The sequence below is a fragment of the Lacerta agilis genome, chromosome 15 (assembly GCF_009819535.1).
Source record: "Lacerta agilis isolate rLacAgi1 chromosome 15, rLacAgi1.pri, whole genome shotgun sequence".
In the NCBI taxonomy this organism is placed as follows: domain Eukaryota; kingdom Metazoa; phylum Chordata; class Lepidosauria; order Squamata; family Lacertidae; genus Lacerta; species Lacerta agilis.
The window spans coordinates 589,317-604,187 of record NC_046326.1 but is presented as its reverse complement, the minus strand read 5'-3'; positions in this window follow the sequence as shown (position 1 = coordinate 604,187).

The following is a 14,871-nucleotide window of genomic DNA, read 5'->3' as shown; positions in this document are numbered from 1 at the left end:
CTCTGTGGCGGTTGTGTGGCCTTGCACCTGGTATGGTGAAGCCAGGCATTTTTCTCCCCCACTTTTAGATGTGAGTGAGACGAGGAGGACCTGATATGGACCCTCCCAGGCTGGCTGCAGTGGGAGTTTCTGATAGACCTTCACTAACACCCAGTCTCCTGGTTGGAATGGTGAACGGGGGCATCTGCTGGCAGGTTCTGGCCTTCTATGGCCGCATATTATGGAGGCTGCGCAGCTGTTTCTGCAGTTGTATCACATAGCTGGTAAGTTCAGCTTCCCCAATGTCCAATTCTGATAAGGGGAACTGGGTGTTATAGATAGGAGGGGGTCGTCCGAAGAGAAGTTCAAAGGGGGAGAGTTTTAGGGGTCCAGTGGGGGCGCTCCTGATGTTGTGAAGGACTATTGGCAGTGCATTGACCCACTTCAAACCAGTGGAGCTACAGATTTTCCCCAATTGGACCTTATTTCCTGATTCATGCGTTCGACTTGCCCTGAGGAAGCGGGGTGGTAGGGGGTGTGCAGTTCCCACTTAATGCCAAGAGCAGATGCCACATGCTGGACCACAGCCGCTGTGAAGTGGCTCCCCCTGTCAGAGTCTAACTTGCGTGGGATTCCAAATCGTGGAATGATCTCATGGAGTGGGCTGGCCACAACCGAGGCTGTAGCCCTTTTAGCAGGAAAGCCCTCAGTCCATGAGGAGAATTTGTCAATTATAACCAGAACATGATGAAAGCCCTGACACGGGGGAAGATCAATAAAGTCCAATTGTAAGTTTTCAAAGGGGAAAAGCCCATGGTCTAGCCCCTGGTGGCCGCCTGGGCTCACGTTTAGGGTTATAATTTTGGCAAGTGACACAGTTCTTAGTAGCAGCGGCTGCTGCCGTGGCTGTCCCAGGGGCATACCAGGATCTTTGAACAAAGTCTATCAGCTTCCCTTTGCCCCAGTGGGTTTGTTGGTGGAGGACTCTGACAAACTTAGGGGTCCAAGCCCTGGGCATGACGACTCTCCCATCTGGAAGAGTCCATACGCCATTGACCTTTGTCGCACCAATGGTAGTCCACGAGGATTGCTCCTCTTCAGGGGCAGTCCTATACATTAGATCAAAGTCGAAGTCTGCAGGTATTTGAATGCATTGGAAGTCTGCCCCCTCCCGCGGGGTTTGCAAGGCTGCCATTTGGGCGGCGCGATCCGCCCTCCTTGCCTTTTGAGACCGGGTCCCTCCCTTTGGTGTGGGCCTTACAGTGGACGACAGCGATGGAGGCCGGTAGGTGAATTGCAGACAGCAGTCTTTCCACTAGGGCGGCGTGGGAGATTTGCGATCCTGCAGCCGTTAGGAAGCCCCTTTGGAGCCATATCTGCCCCGTAGTGTGGACCAGACCGAAGCATATTTGCTGTCGGTGTATATGGTGGTGCGCTTTCCTTCGCTAAGTTCACAGGCTCTGATGAGGGCTACTAGTTCGGCCGCCTGAGCACTGTACTGGGCATGTATGGGACCCGCTTCTAATACTTCGAAATCAGATGCTACCGCATACCCAGTCTTTCTCTCTCCATTCACTATCTTAGAGCTGCCATCTGTGTATATATAAGATCTGGGTTCTCCAGGGGGAGGTGATCCAAATCTTCTCTAGGTTTTTCAGTTTGTCTGACAATTTGAGCACAATCGTGATGGGGGGTGCCATCTTCCGGCAGTGGAAGTAGGGTCGCCGGGTTCAAGGAGTTTACTCTCTTGATGACTACGTTTGAGGGAGCCAGTAGGAGGGCTTCGTAGCGGTTTAGACGCGGATTGGAAAAATGGGGGTGCCTTTCATAGATAGGAGGGTGGAGACTGCATGGGGCACATGGATGGTAATTTCATGCCCAGTACTGTCTCCTGCGCTTTCTGGAGGAGTATTGCTGCAGCGGCTATGGCCCTAAGGCAGCTTACGGCTCCTTTGGCGGTGTTATGAGCTGCAGACTGTAGTAAGCCACTGGCCTCTGCCGGTCCCGAAAGGATTGAGTTAGGACTCCCGAGGCCACCCCCATCTGTTCGTGGACGTATAGATTGAATGGGATGCGGTAATCTGGGAGGCCTAAAGCGGGGGTGGAACGTAATTCCCTCTTCAGGCGCTCAAAGCAGGCAAAAGCCTCCTCGCTATAAACTTATCGGGGTGGTCCTGGCGGGTCATGGCCGACAGGGGCTTCGTTATTTCGCTGTAGGCGGCGACCCATTCTCTACAGAACCCAGCCATCCCGAGCAGCCCACGCAATTGTCGTTTAGTCTGAGGTAGGGGTATTTTCGTGACTGCATCTATTCTGTCGGTTGCCAGGCTCCGGGTGCCACACCCCTAGGACGTGTCCAAGATATCTGACCTCCTGCTTGCAGAATTGTAGCTTTTTGGGGGAAACTTTGTGTCCTTGTAGGCTAGGGCGACAAGGAGGTGTTTGGTGTCCAATTTGCATGCCTCCTCGCTATTAGAACAAATCAATACATCAACGTAAAGCAGATACTTGGATCCAGCAGGCAGTTACTACATCCTGTAGATCTTGGTGCAAGATGGCAGAGAAGATGGCCGGCGACTCCACATACCCCTGGGGTAGCCTGGTCCAAGTGAGCTGGCCGGGTCCCCAGGTGAAGGCAAAGAGAAATTGACTTTCAGGGGCCAGGGGTATGCTGAAAAATGCAGAACATAAATCTGCAGCGCTGTACCAGGAGGTGCCCGGTGTATTGCATTTAGTAGGGAGTTTGGGTTCCCCACCACCGGGTGGCGCGGCACCACGAATTGGTTAACTAATCTCAAGTCTTGTACAAACGGTAACGGGTTGGGGCGCCCTCTGTAGCGGCCTTCTTAATGGGGAGGACTGGCGTGTTGCACGGGGAGGCGCAAGGTACTAAAATTCCCTGTTGTAGGAAATCCTCTATCATGGGTGTAAGTCCCTGTATTGCAGCCTGTGGCAGTGGGTACTGCTTAGTACAAGGGTATGGGAGATCTGCTCTATAGGTGATCTTGACAGGCACAGCGGATTTTAAAAGCCCTACAGAGGTGGATTCTGTCCCCCATAGCCAAGGGGGTAGTTCCAATTCAAGGTCCAAGGGGAGATCTGGGAACTGACGCTCCTGGACTGCTTCTGTACAAGTCCCTGGAATGCAGGTACAGATTCCTCAGGCATGTGCAGATATATGCCGTCCTGTGAGCATTTAATAGTCGCTCTCAGCTTGCAAAGTAGGTCCCTCCCCAAGAGATTCACTGGGCTGCTGGTTAGCAAGAAGGTATGTTCCGCTAATAGGGGCCCAGGGTGACCTTGGCTGGCTGTGAGAGCGGGCAGGTGCGGGGTATCCCATCCAGTCCCATGACCTTCTTGGTTTCCTGCCCAGGTTCCAGATGGCTGTTGGCCAAGGTGGAATAGTCGCTCCGGTGTCGAGAAGGCACTCATAAGGGTGCCCATCGATCTCAATGGTGCAGATGGGATCTTCCGGAGAGAGCGCTAGGACTGGGCAAATGGAGTGGGTCTGGTTGGGATCCCCGGCTGATTGTCAATATGATTTGCTCCATGCGGCTGGGGAGGTAGAGTGGCCGTGGTGCTGCAGGATTCTGGACCCACACTCTGGTGAATCGGGGGCGCATATTGGACTGGGATGCCTGCGGTGGTCTGGAAGGTGGTTGGGGCCACTGTCCTTGAGTCGCTGGGGTTGGTTCCCAAACCCTGGGGCAGCCTGTTGGTTAGGTAGGTAGGGCGCATAGCTCGTTCCTCTGTGGTGGGAGGCCTGTTCTCTTGTGTCCAATTAGTTACTGGATTAAGATATGGACAAAATTTGCGTATGTGCCTTCTCCTGGCAATGGAAGCAGCCCCCTCCTGTATAGCCCAGGGTCGGTTTGTGACTTGTGGCCCCTTCCTCTTCCTCGTCCTCTTCCCTGCTTTGATACTGAGCCGGTTCCATGCTGAGGGCGAGCACATGGTCGTCCTCTGGCCTTGGTTCTCTCCTTTTCTTCCATCCCTAGTGTTGAAGATGGTTTTTGCGATGGAGAGGATTTCACTGAAACTCTTTCCATCGTATCCTATCTGGAGGCTTAGAGCTTTATGTCCGGGCTGGATTGATCCTTAAAGAATCCTTTCACTATCACTGAGTGCTGAGGATTGTCGGGGTCTATCCGCCCAGGTCTTTATCGCCGATACCAGCCTAGTATAATAATCTGAGGGGTGCTCATTAGGTCCTTGTAGAACGACTGGACTTTAGTCCAATTCACGGTGCGCTGGCCAGCCGCTTTAATCCCATCTAGGATGGCTTTCTTGAAGATTTTTAGGCGCCACACGCCGCCAGGGGTGTTGTAGTCCCAAGCAGGCTCCGGCTCAATCCTAAGATTTTGGGCTGTCAGCGGTTCAATACCGTCGGGTTTGTTTTGCTGGTAGTTTTCAAGCTCTAGTGCTTCCCCGCCTTGGCCAAGATATCTGCCTTCTCCGCCTCATTGAAGAGGGCATTAAGGAGAACATGCGTGTCAGCCCAAGTCGGATGGTGTGTGGAGAAGATAGCGCTTATTTGGCGATAACATTTATCAGGGCTATCTCTTAGAGACGGCATCTGGCTTGCCCAGGCCACCAGGTCCGCTGTATGAAACGGTTGGTGGGTGTAAATCATACGGGGTGGGCCATCTGGTTCCGCCGGTGGTATGGGCAGTGCTCTCAAGGGCATCTGTATCTCTGGCTCCCCACTAGGCTTAGATGTGCTGGGGTCCGCGCCTGATGATGGTGGCGGCGGTTTCCAGATGTGCTGGGGCCCGCGCCTGATGATGGTGGCGCTTGCTTCCCTTTTGTTTTATTCCCGCTACGAAGGGCCATCCCCTCCTCCCCCTCCGATCCTCATCCTCTGAACTTGTCCCGAGGTCTGAAACGGGTGCTGTTGCGCCCTGGTAGTAGAAGGGGATTAAGGTCCGATCTATGAGCTCTTCATTTGAACGTTCCTCGTAAGGGGGAGGGACGCGACTGGGCTGGTTTTTGGCGCCTCTTCTCGCTGGGCTTCCGATTAGGCTTGATGATGGGAAGTTGCAGCGATGGGGCAGTCTGCAGGGAGCACAGAACCTGCTGGACTGCCTCAAAGGTAGCCAGGTATTCTAGGGCGGGGTTTTCTTCTAATAAGTACTTCTTCAGAGAATTGAGTCGGTCTTTATTGAAAGACCCGTCGTTGGCCAAGCGGAGCTCGGGTTTAAGGTGGCAGAGATTTGGCCATAGATTCCTGCAGAGGTCTCTAACTTATCTTGCTGGTCTTTTTTTTTTTTTTGTAGCAGTTCGTGCCCTGGTATTTGTTCCAGTGGGCTAAGACGAACTCAAGAGGGGAGTCGGGGTCCAGCTGAGAAACGGAAGGCTTCCGTGAAGCTTTCCTCTCAGAGGGAGCCCGCTCATGCTTCGAAGCTTTAGTTCCCATCTCGCGACTTCGGGGTTCGGGTTCCTAAGAACGGGAAAAAAGGGGTAGGGGTTCGGGTTTCTTAATTGGATATCCTTAGTCCTCCCTTTCCTATTCCTAACACTTCAACTTCAACTCTGGCGCCTATTTCTTACTCCGTCGGGGTTCCTTCCCCAGACCTTCCTTTCCAAACAACCAGGGGTTTCCTCACCACTCTGCCTTGTCTTGCCCCTCAGGCCAAGCTCCCTCCTGGCAACCTCCTACCTGACGTTACAACTTGAGAGAGAGGGCCCTACTGGACGCCCACTTAGCGTGGTGCCAGATCAGGTAGCCTCTGGATAGAGTTTTCGTTCCGGAATACCCCCCTTGCGTTTGGAAGCGGGCTCACACGCGACAAGCGCGTACACGTGTCCCGACCAGTGCGGCTAGGGTAACGATAGAAAGGAAGTCCCCTGCCCCTCGGCTGGTAGGTCACCCGTTGCGGGGAGGTGGGTTTAGGCCGTCCTCCCCGTCTTATTTCTCGGGTTCCACACCAATGAGGAAGACAGAGGTACGAAGAAGAACTCTGGCCCCTTGCGTTCGATAGGGTACCCACAGCGGAGAGGTGGTTGTTTAGGCCGTCCTCCCGTCTTACGTTCGAGTCCCGTCTCGGTGCGGCTGACCAGAGGTTTAAGAGAAAGAAATAGAGCTCAGGACTCCCCTGTCGAGTTGAGCATGGGTCCACGCGTTGGACCAAGAGAAAGGCAAGAAATAACGATAGGTAAGAGGGCAGAGAATTGGTTGCCAGGAGTCACCACCCCTCCCACCGATGCACGGGGATTCAACCTATACTCACGTCTCTGGTCCTGTGATCCCGGGATCAAGAAGGTAGCCGGCGAGCTTTCCCTTTGCTCCCTGGTTGGTCCCTCGGAGACTTGCAATTACCGCCCGGAGGATGGCCGGAGGTCCGGAAAAACTTCCCAGGCAAAAGGGCCCGGTGCCGGCTGAAGGTTTTGGGGTCCCGCGGCCAGCCACACGGGAGCACCGCAAGACTCCCGGGTTTCGGCACCAGCTGTTACGGAAAAAAAGTGTGCTTGTCCACCTGGCCCTATGAGAGAAGCCCACGGGTTCTGCGGAGATCAAGGAGGAAGCCAGCCAGGAGCAAGTAAAGCAAAGAAGCTTTATTGCGCACAGGAGCATCCAAGACTGTTCAACGGGGAAAGGGGTGACATGGACTTTAAAACTTCACAAAACATCCCAGAATACCCTTCAGGAACGTCATCATCACATGGGAAAACGTCAGATGATTGACAGGAGGAAGGGGGGGGTTTTCAGGATCTACATATGGGAAAACAAGTTTAGCATAACGATCAGGTGGCAGGAAACAGGTAAATGGTTTAGGGTGGGTACAATACACATAGAGAGTTTCCACTGGGGAAGAACAATAGGGGATCCTGGGAGGATGTCTGCTACTATGGTAACTGATGGATGAGGATTGAGTGGATTATTGGGAGGGGTGCATTTCCTGGATGAGGACGTGACTGCCTGCTGAAAGGATTATGAGGTCATCGACACAAAGTCCAAAAATTATATATGTTCAAGAAAGTGTACTTCTGATGGTCGGAGGATGGCGGGAACCGAGGGGATGGAGAGTCCATCTCCTGAGGAGAAGATAGACACTCGAACTGAGCAGATTGGACACTGCGTTCAGGAGTTACGGATTTTACAATAATAAACATTTCGAGCTGTCAAAAACAGGCCACCCAGTCTTTAAATTGTCCATTTGATACATTGTTGCAAGTTATAATTAATAGTTTCCCCAACTGGATACATTTTGGTTTCGATTCCATTGTTCTCTCCCAGCAGGGAGCCTGTCAATACCCACTTAGCGTTCAGTCAAGCGTGAAGGTGATGATTGAATCATAGTATCCGAGCTGAACGTTCCATTTGCAGGCTGAGCTGGATGCATGCTCCTGATTGGCGGGCCTGCCGCTCATTGAGAAATGGTGTGTAGCGAAGCGCTTCTAGACAGGCGAAGCGGTACGGGTTTTTAGGCTTTATGTACAGCCTTTTGAAGGGGGTTATTGGGAAAATCAGTGTGCTGCTTGTGAGACCGTGTGGGGAAACATGTGGAGGGGTTCTCGGGGCCCAGGGGAAGTGTCCTAAGGCGATCCGGTGAGTCCCGGCTGGCCGCCTTGTCAGCAGGCCTCCGGGAAGAGCGCTCCCCCTGCCGGTTTCCCTATCACAGTAAAATAGTTTATACTGTTATCATTCAGATTCATGTGTATTTTTTTTAAGAGGGACAAAAGGGATTAACACCAGAAGGCAGGAAGGTAGAAGCCTAATTATTTAAAAGGACTCAAACGAGTCAGCATTCCGCTTGCTGCTGTGTAAATTCAAATAAGGAAACATTTAACCCTGCTATATTATATATAAACGTTCCTACAGGTTCTTCCAACCTAAGTCACCTTGGGCCCTCCAAGGCTGGGCTGGGGGGGGCTCTTCTGTATCCATTGTTCTCACTTTTACCCCTTCCGTCTTTATCTTGCTCAGAACTGAATTCAAACCACATCCTTTGAAAAACAACAGAGAGAATAATGGGATTGCAGGAAATGAGTGTGCCACAAGTTTGAGCTCACAGTCTGAAATGCACCAAGGATGTGTACCTACAGGGGCAGAGAGGGGAAACAGCAATTACATCCACCAACACAGCCGGGTCCCAGAGCAAATTAAGTGCCAATTTTCTGCACTGCTGAAGAGTGAAGAAGATGATAAATACAGGAAGTTTCAGATGAAAAGAAAGAGTGAGGCAAAGGAGGCTGACTGAGAGAGAAGTTCTCAGCCTCTGGAGGTCAGCCAGCAAGTCAGGCAGCAAATGCGCAGGCCCAGCCGCCCTCTACCGGCCAGCCGGTCCCCGAGGGAGCAAGTGGCCTTTGTGGGAAGGGCATCTTCCCTTTGGGATCAAGCACATCCCACTTTTGACCACTATTCATTAGATTTATATGGTGCCCTTCACTGTAGATCTCAGGGTGATTCACAGAATAAAATACAGGATAAAAGCAAGTAATTAAAACCAAAACAGCAAAACAATAACACCCCACCTTCCCACAGACATTTAAAAGGCTGTAGAGCAGTGGTTTCCGTTTAGGGGTCTGGGGACCCCAGGGGGTTCACAGCACCTTCCCCAGTCAGGGACTCACTTTAGGGCTGTGGGATAAATTGCCATACCATACCAGTATTGAAATTACTGGGGAACAAAAAGGTGGAGAGACCTACAGCTAGGGGACGGGATGGGACGGGACCAGTCTCTCCCGCTGTGTTTGCTTTCTCCCTTCTCCCTCCTAACTGATGAGAAATGACAATAAGCTCTCACACAAACCAGAAGACCTTTAAAGTTTAACCAGTATGTTGGCTAGAGAAGCAAAGACCCAGCGCCAAAGTAAAACAAAGAATGTAAACAACAAAGAACTGGAAAGTGCTTCTTTCTTTCACCCCTCACACCCACACCCACCAGTGAAAAAAAAGGGGGGGTTCTTGTTTTTATTTCCCCCCTAAATAGCTTTCCTCCATATTAAAAAGGAAGTTTGTTTGTTTGTTTGTTTGAGATTATCTCTTTGCTTGCTTGCTCTCTTTCCCTTTGTGATATATCGTGATATTGAAAACCAAATAGCACCCAGCCCTAACTCAATTACCTTAGTAATTGTATAGTGAAAGTCACAATAACGATCCACAGATCATCCAGCCTCTGCTCACAACCAGCGCCCTGCTTGGTGGCAGGGGAAAAACTTGTGAAAGAGTTGCTGGATGGCAAATGAGCTGAGATTGGGCACAAACCTCTGGCATAGTTGCTTAGGGTTCTTGAGATTGGAGGGAAGGGGGGGAGTGCAAACAGCTCACATACTTATTAATTTTTTAAAAAATGTAAGCAATTCTTTCTCCTTGCTCTCTACTTTTTAACTGAAAAGAACTTTGTTTTGAGAATTATAAGGTCTAAAATATACAGAAATGTTCATAAATGTACCACGCAAACACATTCATAAATATATAAACCACATGTCTGAACAGTACAGGAAAATAGTCCTGAAACCATTTTGACTCTCACAAATTGACCTCAAATGTTCCTCTGCAAGGAGGAAGGAAATGGGAAAACCTCCCCATTGTCTCTTTGCTCACAAATCCTGCCTTAAGGGCTTATCTGTGTATGAATAGGGTGAGGTGTGACCTGGATTCAGAAACTGAGTTATTTACCATCACAAAAGAATGCCCAAACTGCCCAGAAAATGCAACCAGTGACCATTATCAGGTACCCTGGCAAACAGGATTTCTGCTGTAGACCACCCCTTCTGTGGTGTATATATGATGTAGTGGGGGGGTGGTCTGGAGAGCTACAGGGCGGGAATTTCAAAAGTCTATACACCTTTGTTCTGGTCCCTCCTGCCTCCTGCCTGTGGCTGTGAGCACCCTGTTTGCAACACTTCAATAAAGATCAGGCTTACTAGCTGCTTTGCTTCTCAATATTTTCTGGTTGGCCTCTGTTATTTTCTCCTACCGATAGGGAACCTACATTAGGACTGTATTTGGACTCTTGGGAAAAGGAGCAGTTTTTCTTATAACAAACTTCTAACTGCTTTTAATGACTATCGGGTTTAGGGGACTCTTCCACTGCTTGTAGGGAGGGTTTTCAGTGAATCTTGCCTGATGGGTTTGCCAAACAAGTGTTTGAATAGGGCTCCTGGGTTTGCAGATGTGCAAATAATAGCTTAGCCATTCCTTGGTTCTGTGCTCCTCTGTTGGACATTTCTTTTTCTTTTGTCTTTGCAGGGTTTCTGCAGGGATCCACCTTTTTTTCTTTCTTTATCAGGTGGGAAAGACAATAAGCATTTTAAGGCACTAGAAAAACTCACAATGTCTTCTTTCTGTCTATTCCTATGCATTATATGATGGGGAAGCTACCAGCTCTCAGCCCCACCAACTGAAGAACTGGCTGTAGTTTATCCACTGAGCGAACGCTGTTTCTTCATTGGCGTAGTGAATCTGGCCTAGGAAGGAAGACCCTGACCCTAGTGCATTACAGTATTCTACAGGCACCCCCACTCACATCTAATCGACTCGTGTGCGACCGCATATATGCATGGTGCTGGGAAATAGATTAAATAAATAGAATCATACCAGGAAATGGCAGGGGAGAGCTGGAGAGTCCGTGTGACTCGCAAGGAGTCACCCTCTCTGGAGCCCAAAGAGGACGTCAGTGAGGGCGAGAAAGTCCCAAAGAGACCGGAGGCTCAGTGGGGCTTTGTTTGGGCTGGTCAGACCACAGATGACATGCGGGGCAGCACAACAGCCGCCACCACTACTTTTCCACACATCCTCCGGCCTCAGAGCTTCAACTCTAGTTGGGGAGAGTTGTGTGGAGAGATTGCTGGAGAGCAGGAAAAAACAGGCGTTGGGAGGCTGCTACCCACCTTATGTGATTTCACTTTGGACACGGGGGGCCCCAGAATGTAACCCCCCCCCACTCCTACATTTCTTTCACTCTGCAGACATACACAGAACCACTATAACAAATAAATTATCTGAAAGAAAAACTACAAGCAGGCTCTTCTAATAGTCTTATGGGTGTCAGAAACAGAGAGTTTTTTGGGCTGCAGTAGGCACCTACTCAAGGATGGAGCAACTTTGCTTCAGCTGCAGAGCAGCACATGTCAAATGTCATCCGCTGAAGCCTAGGGAGCAGGGCAAGGGACACAGGACAAAACATTACCTCCCACCTCATCCTGCCAAGCCCAAGCTGCTACTACAGAGTACAGGATCTGGAGCAATTTGTCCCCCAATCACAGCGGGGTGACTGTATGTAACACACACACACCCTGCCACCACTGCTGCCCCAAAGGAGGGAGGCCAATCAGGTGCACAACTCTGGCCTGTAGTCTTCCACAAACTGCTGCCCTCCAAAACATCTGAGGGTGCCAGCTTGGGAAAGGCTGACAGGTGATAGGCTGTGCAGCATGTGGGACTGTGTCTCTAGTACCTTTCAAGAGTGTTTAGATTTTCCAGTTTATAGATCACTCCCCACCAGTCAAAACAAAATAAAATAAAAAATTCCTTCCAGTAGCACCTTAGAGACCAACTACGGTAAGTTGTTGTTTTTGTTGTTGCTGCTGTTGTTATATTGAATTTTTTTTTGTGATGCTGTCTGTATATTCTCCACAGAAATGAACAGCACAATGGATGGATCTTTGCTTTCGGGGGGTAATAGCAACCCCCCTCCAAAAAAAATACTAGATTGTGGCTTGAGTGTCAAGTGTCATGTTCTGAACCAAAGTCAGATCCCACAGAGAAAACAGCAAAGCTGGAGGCAACTTAGAATCGTAGAATCACATAACTGTAGAGTTGGAAGGGACAATGAGGATCATCTAGCCCAACCCCCTGCAGTGCAAGAATCTTTTGCCCAATGTGGGGCTAGAACACACAACCCTGTTATTAAGTTGAAGCTTGTCAGACCATGGAGGGGAGCACCTTGCTCCATGGAGACTGAGATGTTTGAAGCCTGTGGCTACAGGCTCCTCCTCCAGACTTCACCCCTTGTAGAGGACTTCAGAGTCCTAAAGGGCCACCTTCTGACCTGAAGATGGCCATGCCCGCCGCCTCCTCCTCCTCCTCCTCCTCCTCCATCCATAGTTTCCTTCCTGGTGTGCTCTCTGAGCCGCTAGATACATTGTGCCACAGGTGAACATGCCAGATTTCTTTGTTCTTCTACGGAGCCTTCTGAGTCCTGTGGCACCATTTGATGTTTCTCCATCAGTGCTATTGTCCACACCTTCTGTCTTCGCAGAAAGAGTAGAAGATGGGTCTAGATTTTTCCAGTTCTGCAGGATGAGCTGTCAGGCCACCACAGTAAGATAGTCAATAAAGCCATTATGTACACAAGTCTTCAAACACTGAGTAAGGTGCCTGCAGGGGTCTAGATTCTGGCACTACAGACCTCCCTTGGTGGTCTGGGAGGGTCCCTCTGAGGACTCCTGTCCACAGCCTCAGGTGCAAGGGTCCTCCCCATCTTCATTTCTGAGCCCTGACCCAGACATGGCTCCCTATCTGTGCCCCTGCAGTCTTCGACTTCATGTCCAGATCATGACTGGCTGGATGCAGAGGAGTGGTGGGAGGCACCAGCTGGGGAACCCCAAGGGAACCCCCCCCCCCCGGGGAAGAAGGCTCAGAGCCATGGGACTGGTGGTGGGATGATGATAATTGTCAGAGGGAGAAAACGGGGGGGGGGGTGAAGCAACAGTGCTTAGTGAGCAGGAAGAGGTTGTGGCAGATAGCAGCAGTGCTGTCAAGTATCCCGTTTTTCCCCAGGATTCTCTCTTATTTCAAGCAGTTTCCCACTGCTCTCCCTTATTTTTTATTTCCCTTAAATTTTCTGTTTTTAATGGAAGCAGCTCCTCCCCTGCTGGCCAGGGACTGGGTGGGAAGACCTTGTCTACTTGGAGAGAAAAGACTCAGCCCTCAAAGCAAGTGGGATCCATTTCCCGTGCTTACAGGGGGGTGTATTCTTCCCCCTACATCAGCCCCTAGCCGTTGCCACCAAGCCCCTTAGCTGGCAGGCGGAGCCTGGCTGCCTTTGAGCAGCTGCTGCTTCCTGTCCTGTTTTGATGGGATCAGACAAGAAGGCGATGGGCTCCATCGCGTGGAGCACATGGCTGCCCTCCTCTTTGCTGGCTGCCCTCCTCTTTGCTCTGCTCCGAGCCCGAGCCTGCTTGGAGTTTACATTGCTGCTCCACCCACTTTTGCTTCTGGCTCCGCCCACCACTGACATGTGACTGTCCCCAGGAGAGGTGAGACTGCTGATCCCTTATTTCAAATCCGAAACTTGACAGCTATGGATAGCAGTCCAGAATCAGAGGCAGAGGAGGAGGCTGGAGAGGAGGAAGGCCAAGAGACAAGCTGTTGAAGAAGCCAGGATATCTCCCCTTCCTGCTGTGACCAGCTCCACTCCACCCTGGTCTCTCAAAACCCAAAGAGGAATGAAGAGGGTGGGGCAAAGAGAGACGAGACAAAGGAGCCTTAGGTTGCTAGGGAAGGAAGCAGGGAAGGAACATTAGAGAACGGTGGGAAGGTAGGGACCCTTCAGTCCCCTCATTGATGCAAGACCTATTGGGAAGAGTTGCTGCGGTCAATAGACCTGTGCTGTTTGGGTATCTTCATGTAAATTCACTGAAACCGGGGGTCTTAGTGCTGACCTGTTCCTGACTCTGCTCCTGACATAGATTCAGGAATCCTGACACTGGGGCAGGAGTGGGGAACCTCAGCCCCAGGGGCTGAATGTGTTTCCCCCAGGCATCTTTCTCTGGCCCTTGGGACTCTCCCCAAGCCACAGCCTGCCTCCATGATGGCTTTTGCCTGCCTACCCAGCATCCTTGAGCCTGCCTGGGGTGGAGAGATGGGTTGACTGCACCAAGGGAAGTGTATGTCCACCAAGCTTTGCCTCTGGCCTTGTGCTCTGCAGGGATGTGGCCCCCAGGAGGTTTTCTTAGAAAGGAATGTGGCCCTTGAGGCTGCAGAAGGCACCTCATTGCTCTCTTAAACTAAAGGAGGCAATTGTAGTCTCTCTTTTTTTTAAGGAAAAGGAAACAATCTGTGCAAGCTCTCGAAATTTCTCTGGTGGAGAGGACTCCTGCTCTCCCTGCAGCACAAATGTGCATTTTAACAGCATGACAGGAGTGGGGCTGTTACTGGAGCAGGCAGGAAAGGGGGAGAACATGCCCAGTCCAACCTGGGTTTCTGTTTGCAAGGCTGAAATCCAAGGATTCTCAAGCCCCACTGCCAAGTCCTGAGACTCAGCCCAGGCTGTCTAGCTGGGGGATCCCCAGGGCACTGTCAGTTCCTTTTGCCAAAGATTACAAAACATCATTTTCCTCTGACCAGAAGCTTTGCTGTCTCTCGCTCTGACAGATACCCCCATCCCGTCCCTCCCTGCCTTGGTTCGTCCCCTTCCTTCCTCAAAGCTCCTCCGTGGCCTCGTCTTCCTACTTCATGGTTGTTTCTTAAGATGCAAGGAGCAAAGGACTTTGCAGCTGGAGCAAGGTAGGACACAATCAGAAGAGGGGGGTGAGGGGGCAGCCCCACAGAGCTTGGCTGTTGCTTCAGGCCAAGGAGGAAAAGAGCAGGGGGAGGAAATGGACTTTCTGCACAGCACACACATAAAACGGGCAGGGACACCCCCCCCACCCCCACCCCCTGGCATGCCCCTAAGTTGCCAGGCAGTCCATCAAACAAATTATTATTTGTGTGCCTGATAGCTTAGGGACATATGTACCTCATATGCTCTTTTTTTGGTGATGTGATTCCACTCTCCCTCTCTGCAATGACTTTCCTAGGCTACGTAGTACAGGGTGAGTAGTGCCCATTGAGATTGGCAGGGCAGAAAGCAGGGCAATCCAGGGTGGGCAGAGCCAGAGCCAATGCATTCTAGACACACACACACGCACACACACACACACACACACACACACACACACATC